Source organism: Pseudophryne corroboree, chromosome 3, assembly GCF_028390025.1.
Source record: "Pseudophryne corroboree isolate aPseCor3 chromosome 3, aPseCor3.hap2, whole genome shotgun sequence".
Classification (NCBI taxonomy): Eukaryota; Metazoa; Chordata; class Amphibia; order Anura; family Myobatrachidae; genus Pseudophryne; species Pseudophryne corroboree.
Window position 1 is genome coordinate 515219694 of NC_086446.1, and position 9527 is coordinate 515229220.

A 9527-nucleotide genomic window follows, 5' to 3' on the forward strand; every position below is an offset into this window, starting at 1 on the left:
TCCCCGAATAAGACCGTCCAGTTGGTAGCATTGGTATGTCCTGACTCCCCAGGAGACAATGGAAAATTGCCGGTTATAGTGGGCACTAACACTAATATGTATCGGAACCTCATCCAATGGTGCGAGAAACAGGATCAGGATCACTCGGACAGCCCTGGCCAAGGTGTCCCGGATAGCACATGTAGGTGTCAGCAGATAGAGGGGTCGGTTGAAGCTGGGGAGATGGAAGTAGGTACACCTACTTCAAAGTTTGATATAGAATCCTGTTTCATTGGAAGTGATATTGATGAGGGTAACAAACAAATTCTGATGGAACAACTACAATAGAGGGAGTCAGCATTCTCTAAAAGTGAGTGGGACCTTGGCACTGCTGTGGGCGTGGAACATCATATCAAGCTGACGGATGACACCCCTTTCCGAGAAAGATCAAGACGCCTGGCGCCAGCAGACTTTGAGGATGTCAGGAACCATTTACGAGGGCTGTTGGAAAACAATGTAATAGCCGATTCCGAGAGCCAGTATGCCTCTCCAATAGTGGTAGCACGGAAGAAAAACGGTGAAATCAGACTTTGTATAGATTATCGCACCCTCAAAAACCGCACTGTCCCTGACCAATACACTGTACCAAAGGTCGACGAAGCCCTCTACAGGGGAGCAGGTGGTTTTCAGTATTAGATCTACGGTGTGGTTATTACCAAATCCCAATGAGTGCAGCAGATCGATCCAAAACGGCCTTCATATGTCCTATAGGATTCTTTGAATTCTTAAAGATGCCACAAGGGATAACTGGTGCCCCTGCTACGTTCCAAAGGACAATGGAAAAGACAGTCGGGGATATGTGCTACCGAGAAGTATTGGTTTACTTGGATGATATTATTGTGTTTGGAAAGACCCTGGAAGAGCACAATCAGCGTCTAATTAAAGTGTTGGATCGTTTGCATGCCCGAGGGTTGAAGCTTTCCATTGAAAAATGCAAGTTATGTCGGGCTTCAGTAAAATATCTTGGCCATATTGTTAGTCGACAAGGGGTGGCCACCGATCCGGATAAAGTAGAGACTGTAAAAAATTGGCCATGACCTGATAACCTCCGGGAGCTGAGATCTTTCCTCGGATTTTGTGGATATTACTGGAAATTTGTGCCACATTACTCTAAACTTGCTCGCCCTTTAACCGAGTTGACTAAAGGCTACCCACCGAATGGGAAAAACCACGGTACTTCCCTATCAAAAGAGAAGGATTACTTTAAACCAAAAGATCCATTTGGGCCCAGATGGGATGCAAAGTGTGAGGAGGCTTTCCATCAGCTGAAAGAGAGTCTAACTAACTCCCCGGTATTGGCTTATGCTACCCCAGTACTTCCGTATGAGGTTCACGTTGATGCGTCCTTCGAGGGGCTTGGGGGAGTTTTGTATCAGCTTCAGAATGAGCAATTAAGACCGATTGCTTATGTAAGTCGAGGGTTATCAAACAGTGAAAAGAAGTATCCCGTCCATAAGCTGGAGTTTCTAGCTCTCAAGTGGGCCCTTACGGAGAAGTTCCATGATTGCCTTTATGGGGTGGAGTTTGTAGTGCAGACGGACAACAACCCTCTGACCTATGTTCAGACTACTGCAAAATTAGATGCGACGGGCCATAGGTGGTTGGCCGCTCTGAATAACTATCATTTCACGATAATATATAGACCGGGAATGGTCAATCAGGATGCGGATGCGCTGTCAAGACTGCCACATCCGGAAGGTAATGAGGACACGAACGAGTGGGTTGAGGTCCCGGCTGCAGCAGTAAAGGGGCTGTGTCATCCCATCAGTAACAACAGATATATCGAAAGGGCAGCCATTCTTTTGGTGGGAGCTTCAGAAAAGGTCATACCCCCCCAAGTATCAGAGAGTAACTCAGTCAGATTTGAATGGATTGGAGGTTATTCGAGACCGAACAGCTGGCTAAAGAACAGAGAGCCGACTCTGATATTTTACCCATCATTCAGATATTGGAGAATCCTCAATCTGGTAGGAATATCCGACCTCTGTCCGCAAAGTCGCAAGTACTTCTACACCAATTAAAAAAATTAAGGATGAATAACGGTGTAGTTTACCGTAGCAGCCAAAGGCGGGATGGTAGAGAACGGCTGCAGATAGTATTACCAGCCAGCTATAGACGGCTGGTAATGACGGAACTGCACGATAGGCATGGCCATTTAGGGTATGATAAGACACAGGGTTTGATCGCTGAACGTTTCTTTTGGCCCTTCATGAATAAGGAGATCGACCAATTCTGTAAGACCTGTGGAAGCTGCATTCTACGAAAAACTCTACCCACAAAAGCTGCTCCATTAGTAAACATCCAAAGTTCTGGACCCATGGACTTGATATGCATCGACTTCCTTTCATTAGAAGGACCAGGAGGACAGGATGGGAACATCCTCGTAGTTACCGATCATTTCACACGGTATGCGCAAGCATATGTGACCCCTAATCAAAAGGCGGTAACTGTTGCTAAGACCTTGTGGGAAAGATTCCTCCAACATTATGGGTTGCCTGCTAGGATTCACTCCGACCAAGGCCGTGACTTTGAAAGCAAACTTATTCATGAGCTATGCTTTTGTTGCGGGATAAAGAAATCCCGAACAACTCCTTATCATCCCCAGGGCGACCCTCAACCTGAGCGATTCAATAGGACCCTATTGAATATGTTAGGAACGTTGAATTCTAAGATGAAATTAAGATGGAAACAGTATGTTTCAACTCTGGTGCATGCTTATAACTGCACACAAAATGAGGCCACTGGATATACTGTACACCTTATTTCCTTATGTTCGGCCGAGAGGCTAGATTACCAATTGATGTATGTTTGGGGACTCATATTAATTCCCCGACTGTGGTTTCGCACACACAGTATGTGCAATGTTTACGAAGGCAGATAAAAGAGGCCTATCAGCTTGCTCAAGCGGCTGCAGAAAGCCTAGGAGAAAGGAACAGGCTCCGATACAACAGCCATGTAAAAGAACACCGTTTGTTCCCAGGGGATCGGGTGTTGATTAGACTGCTAGGCGCCCCCCGACGAAGAAAGCTTGCCAACCGTTGGCGATCCAAGCCTTATGTCATAGTAAAGCAACTGGGTAATCTCCCGGTATATCAGTTAATGCCTGAAGATGGACAGGGATCAATGGTGACGTATCATCGACAACATCTGTTACCAATTGTGCTGAATCTGCGATGGGGAGATGACACTGACTGCCCCAGCCCAGGCCTTGTACCGCGGCCAAATAACAGATGATAGAAAGCCCTTCGAAGGGGAGAATGAGATGACAGAGGAGGATCACTATAGAGGATATTATTATAAGGAAAAGGAATCTTCCAAAGCTGAAGGTGCACTAAAGACCCATGAAGAAGTTATAGAAGCCCCAATGTCTCATCATGAGTGGAGAATGGATGGGAGCTATAGAAATGAAGAAGGGGGTTGGGAAGAGGATAGTAACATTGAAGTACCAAGTAACCTAAGGGCTAATACTGGTACAGACTCAGAAGAAGTAGCGGTTATACCGACCCCTAGGCCACAACGAATTTGAAGGCCTCCCAGGGTACTCACATATGATCAATTGGGAACCCCCACTGAGGTACCATTGTTAGTAGACCCTAATAGGGTCCTGCCCTGGCCATATTTTTAACACGTTTCTCATTAGCCGAATAGATGGAAACACCCAACACACCCTATATTGGTGGGCTATATGTCTACAGGTGGTGATGCCTTCATTTAGCCAATCAGACTCACCAGGGGGAGAGTGTAGCCCTGTGGTTATAAACGGGCTAATGATGCTAGCAATGTTCACACTATATATGCACATTAAAAATGTATGTGGGACTGTTAAATGCTGTATAATTTACTGAGAAGCCCCCTTAGGGGAGGTGTCAGGGCACATGGTAGTAGTGAGGAAGTTTCTAGTGACTGCATGCGGGGAGAAGGAGAGTCTGGTGGGGACAATTGAGGGAAGCGGTTGGACTGGTGGAGGAAGTCAGAGGTCAGTGATTCCCCCAGAGAGAGCCCGGTGGGAGAGCAGCTGAGGAGAGATCGAGGGTTCCCACGCGCAGCTACTATCGGAGGGACTGAGAGACAGCGGGAGCGGAGGTGCCTGCTGACTTACCCGGCGGCGGGAGGCTGTACAGTACTGAAGGACCGGAGAGCGGAGCTTTTGAGACCAGCAGCACTGAATGGTGCGGCAGAGCGGTTATTGTACCTCCCTCTGACTGCAGGTAGCCGAGGTCCCTAGCAACGCAGCAGACCGGGAGCCCTTCCAGCGGTAGACACAAAGGAAGTGATGGTGGTTCAGGTTAGCATACCCAAAGGCTCCAGTTAGTGCTTCCTGGTGAGGGGTGAAGCCGCAGCGCTAGACAGACAGACAGCTGCGCCCTCCGAGGAGTCAGGGGAGTGACAGATGCATGTGCAGTGAAACTAGAGAGGAGGTGTAAGTGTGAAGAATCATTCCCCACCAGCACACTTAGCCCATTAATCTATATGCATTCGGACACACAGCCACACAGGCATAATTTGATAACCCAACGGAGCACCAATGCTTGCCTGCCAAAGCATATATATAGCTATAAGATATATCTGAGGTAACATGAAATAACTGTTGCAATGAGACTGAACTGCTATCATTAAGGGAAAACAGCTAGCATCCCAGGAAAAGGATAGTGGAAGTATGTTACATACATTAATGCGATTGTGTACAAGAGAGCATAGAGGTGTGGACAGCTGCCGGCAATAGTGACTGTATATATCTATGTGAAGCAGTAACATAAGAGCAAGGAATTGTTTGTAAAACGTAGAATGGACACACTGCTCAATTTATAAGAGTGATAAATCCAGTCAGTTAATGGAGTGAGTGAATGTTAATGAGAAATGTTCCCAAAGGAATGGCAAGGTAGTGCCACCCCCAAGATCGAAGTATATTCAGGGAGTTGTACGTATACAAAGAAGAGATCCATACACTGTTCGTCAGTTATGGGCATATAAGGGAAACCTAGCCAGAGAGCAATTACATTGTATCAAATTTAAGGGTTCACCCAGAGACCAGTAATGCAACACAAATGTAGAATGTATTAAGTTGACCACCAATAATAGCAATATTAGAGACATAGGGGTATATTTACTAACATTCGTAATTTCCGAAAATAGGTCAAAGTTCAATCACGAATGACATCGAGAGTGTAAAACTGCAACTTTTTGAATTTATTACGATGGATTTACTAAGCTGTCGTATTCGTGTTTTTCTTTTCTTCCGATGTCGATGTCATTCGTTTTTTTTTTCCTAATTTTACGGCAGTGATTAGCAAAACACTGCCGTTTTTTTTTACAATCAATCTCGGCCGGATCTGTGTGATCCGTGCTGGGGTTCTTTTTATTTTTTATTTTTAATTAAACAATGTAAAATCCCCCCAAAAAATGCGTGGGGTCCCCCCTCCTAAGCATAACCAGCCTCGGGCTCTTTGAGCCGATCCTGGTTGCAGAAATATGGGAAAAAAATGACAGGGGTTCCCCCATATTTAAGCAACCAGCATCGGGCTCTGCGCCTGGTCCTGGTCCCAAAAATACGGGGGGAAAAAAGAGTAGGGGTCCCCCGTATTTTTAAAACCAGCACCGGGCTCCACTAGCTGGACAGATAATGCCACAGCCGGGGGTCACTTTTATATAGTGCCCTGCGGCCGTGGCATCAAAAATCCAACTAGTCACCCCTGGCCGGGGTACCATGGGGGAGTGGGGACCCCTTCAATCAAGGGGTCCCCCCCCCCCAGCCACCCAAGGGCCAGGGGTGAAGCCCGAGGCTGTCCCCCCCCATCCAATGGGCTGCGGATGGGAGGGCTGATAGCCTTTGTTGTAAAATAAAAGATATTGTTTTTAGTAGCAGTACTACAAGTCCCAGCAAGCCTCCCCCGCATGCTGGTACTTGGAGAACCACAAGTACCAGCATGCGGCGGAAAAACGGGCCCGCTGGTACCTGTAGTACTACCACTAAAAAAATACCCAAAAAAACACAAGACACACACACCGTGAAAGTATAATTTTATTACATACATACACACATACATACATACTTACCTTATGTTCTCACGCAGGTCGGTCCTCTTCTCCAGTAGAATCCAAGGGGTACCTGTTGAAGAAATTCTACTCACGAGATCCAGGGGTCCAGGCTCCTCGGCAAATCCAGGGATAATCCACGTACTTGAATAAAACAAAAAAACGGTTGCCCGACCACGAACTGAAAGGTGACCCATGTTTGCACATGGGTCACCTTCCCACGAATGCCAGAAACCCACTTTGCCTTCTGGCTAAGTGGGTTTCTTCAGCCAATCAGGGAGTGCCACGTTGTAGCACTCTCCTGATCAGCTGTGTGCTCCTGTACTGAGTGACAGGCAGCACGCGGCAGTGTTACAATGTAGCGCCTATGCGCTACATTGTAACCAATGATGGGAACTTTCTGCTCAGCGGTGACGTCACTTTAGGTCAACCGCAGGGCAGAAAGTTCCCATCATTGGTTACAATGTAGCGCATAGGCGCTACATTGTAACACTGCCGTGTGCTGCCTGTCAGTGAGGACAAGAGCACACAGCCGATCAGGAGGGTGCTACAACGTGGCACTCCCTGATTGGCTGAAGAAACCCACTTAGCCAGAAGGCAAAGTGGGTTTCTGGCATTCGTGGGAAGGTGACCCATGTGCAAACATGGGTCACCTTTCAGTTCGTGGTCGGGCAACCGTTTTTTTGTTTTATTCAAGTACGTGGATTATCCCTGGATTTGCCGAGGAGCCTGGACCCCTGGATCTCGTGAGTAGAATTTCTTCAACAGGTACCCCTTGGATTCTACTGGAGAAGAGGACCGACCTGCGTGAGAACATAAGGTAAGTATGTATGTATGTGTGTATGTATGTAATAAAATTATACTTTCACGGTGTGTGTGTCTTGTGTTTTTTTGGGTATTTTTTTAGTGGTAGTACTACAGGTACCAGCGGGCCCGTTTTTCCGCCGCATGCTGGTACTTGTGGTTCTCCAAGTACCAGCATGCGGGGGAGGCTTGCTGGGACTTGTAGTACTGCTACTAAAAACAATATCTTTTATTTTACAACAAAGGCTATCAGCCCTCCCATCCGCAGCCCATTGGATGGGGGGGGACAGCCTCGGGCTTCACCCCTGGCCCTTGGGTGGCTGGGGGGGGGGGACCCCTTGATTGAAGGGGTTCCCACTCCCCCAGGGTACCCCGGCCAGGGGTGACTAGTTGGATTTTTGATGCCACGGCCGCAGGGCGCTGTATAAAAGTGACCCCCGGCTGTGGCATTATCTGTCCAGCTAGTGGAGCCCGGTGCTGGTTTTAAAAATACGGGGGACCCCTACTCTTTTTTTCCCCCGTATTTTTGGGACCAGGACCAGGCGCAGAGCCCGATGCTGGTTGCTTAAATATGGGGGAACCCCTGTCATTTTTTTCACCATATTTCTGCAACCAGGATCGGCTCAAAGAGCCCGAGGCTGGTTATGCTTAGGAGGGGGGACCCCACGCAATTTTTTTGGAAAAAATAAGCACTTTCCCACCCCTTCCCACTGATATACATGCACGGATCTCATGGATCCGTGCATGCCTATCCAATCACGAATAAAAAAAAAAGGTCTGTTTTTTTTTAGCACTTTTTTACGAGTTGTAATTTTTCACGGCAGTGTTTGTTCTTTTTTGGCTTTGCACTTCTTAGTAAATGACCGAGATTCATACTTAAACAGCCGCGTTTTGACCGATGGTGTATTCATTCGTAATTTTTTACCTGAACTTGCAAAAAATTACGAATGCCCTCATCACTGCCGTGATTAGTGTTTAGTAAATTACCGAGATTAACCGAGATGACACTTTGAAGAAAAAACGGCATCTCGGTCAAAATCGGGAGCTTAGTAAATATACCCCATAGTATCTGACTATAATTACAACTATCTATGAAGTGCTTATGCTAGGAAGCTGCCGGAGCTAATTCAAGAGGAAAGAGTTATATTCGCTGAAAAGCTAGTGAGTCCGGAATGTAAATTTGTAGGACTATTATATATCTATAGTACAAAGAATACAGAAACTGTGGTTCGATAAAAAGTGACATAACAGGAAGGGAGAGGAAAAGGATCCGGATCTGGAACCTGAGGATTATAAATATTTCATAAGACTTAAGAGGAATCTCAGTGATATCGGAATTGTTATATGGGATTAATTGAACTCCGTCAAAGCACTACTAACATACATTGCTCAAGGGCCGCAATTGCGCAATTATTTTTCCTGAGAGTACCTGGGTCACTCATTAACTAATATAAAGGTTTTTTTTGTATTGCATGCATATATTTTTATTGTATAGGCACCTTAGATAAGGGGGGATGGATTCCTTGAAATTCTATATTCTATATGTTTGCATAGTTTGTCGTATGTTAACTGCAACTGTGATATTGATGTATTAAAACCCAGATAGTTGTTATACTTATCATAGTTGTCGCTTGTACTCAAATCCATGGGACCCGAAAGAGGAAGAATAAATCATAGGAAATACACAACATCTTAAATAGGTAACATTGTATTTACACATATACTTAATATAGGCTTACCCAAGCGGGCCTATAGATATTATTCTAGCTTGGGTGGAGGCACTTATGTACTGATAGCCCCTGGGTGGTGAAAAAGGGGTTACATTATTATTTATTTCATTTATTTGTGTTTCTTATTTGCTTTTAATAATGTACTGTAACTTGTTTTCAATAGCTTCTGCTATTCATTAATAAATATGTGCTTATTATTGGAACCATCTGGCTTTCAGTATAATGGATTATTTTTTTCAGAGAAGCAAATACAGTGCTGCTTTTTGTCTATTTTGCAATATCTGATGTTATACAGGGAAAATGTGTACATCATTTATTTTATGTGTGTGAGGGGTAATATATCATGTTACCAGTGTCTATATGTATATACAGATGTATGTAGATGATATATACCACTATGTGCAGTAAGCATGTTCCCTTATGGGGTAGTATATCATGCACATGTGTAAATACATATGATACATAGACTGTATATATCATGTACCTCTATGGGGGCATTGTATCTGAGGTGTATAAGGGGTGTATACTGTATATCACATTCTCCCATGTAAGCATGTTCTTTATATAAATACTAGCTGAATACCCGTGCTTCACTACGGAATTTCAAGTATTTCCGTGCATATGTCTTTAATTTTGAAGGACTTCCTGGTAAACTAATTAGACTTAAGGCCCATACACACTGGCCGATATATCAGCCGTTCTATTGAACGGCCGATATATTGCTGTTCCATCGGCCTGTGTGTACCAGCGATAGGTCTGTGAACTCCATCGTTCACAGACCTATCGCGTCGGCCCTGATGCACAGCCGACGGCCAATATATCGTTAGATATATTGCCACGTCGCTGTGTATGGCCGACCCGCTTCTCCACTATAGGTCGGCTGTTGTGAGCATCACCTTGTATGGGCGGCCCTATGTAAAT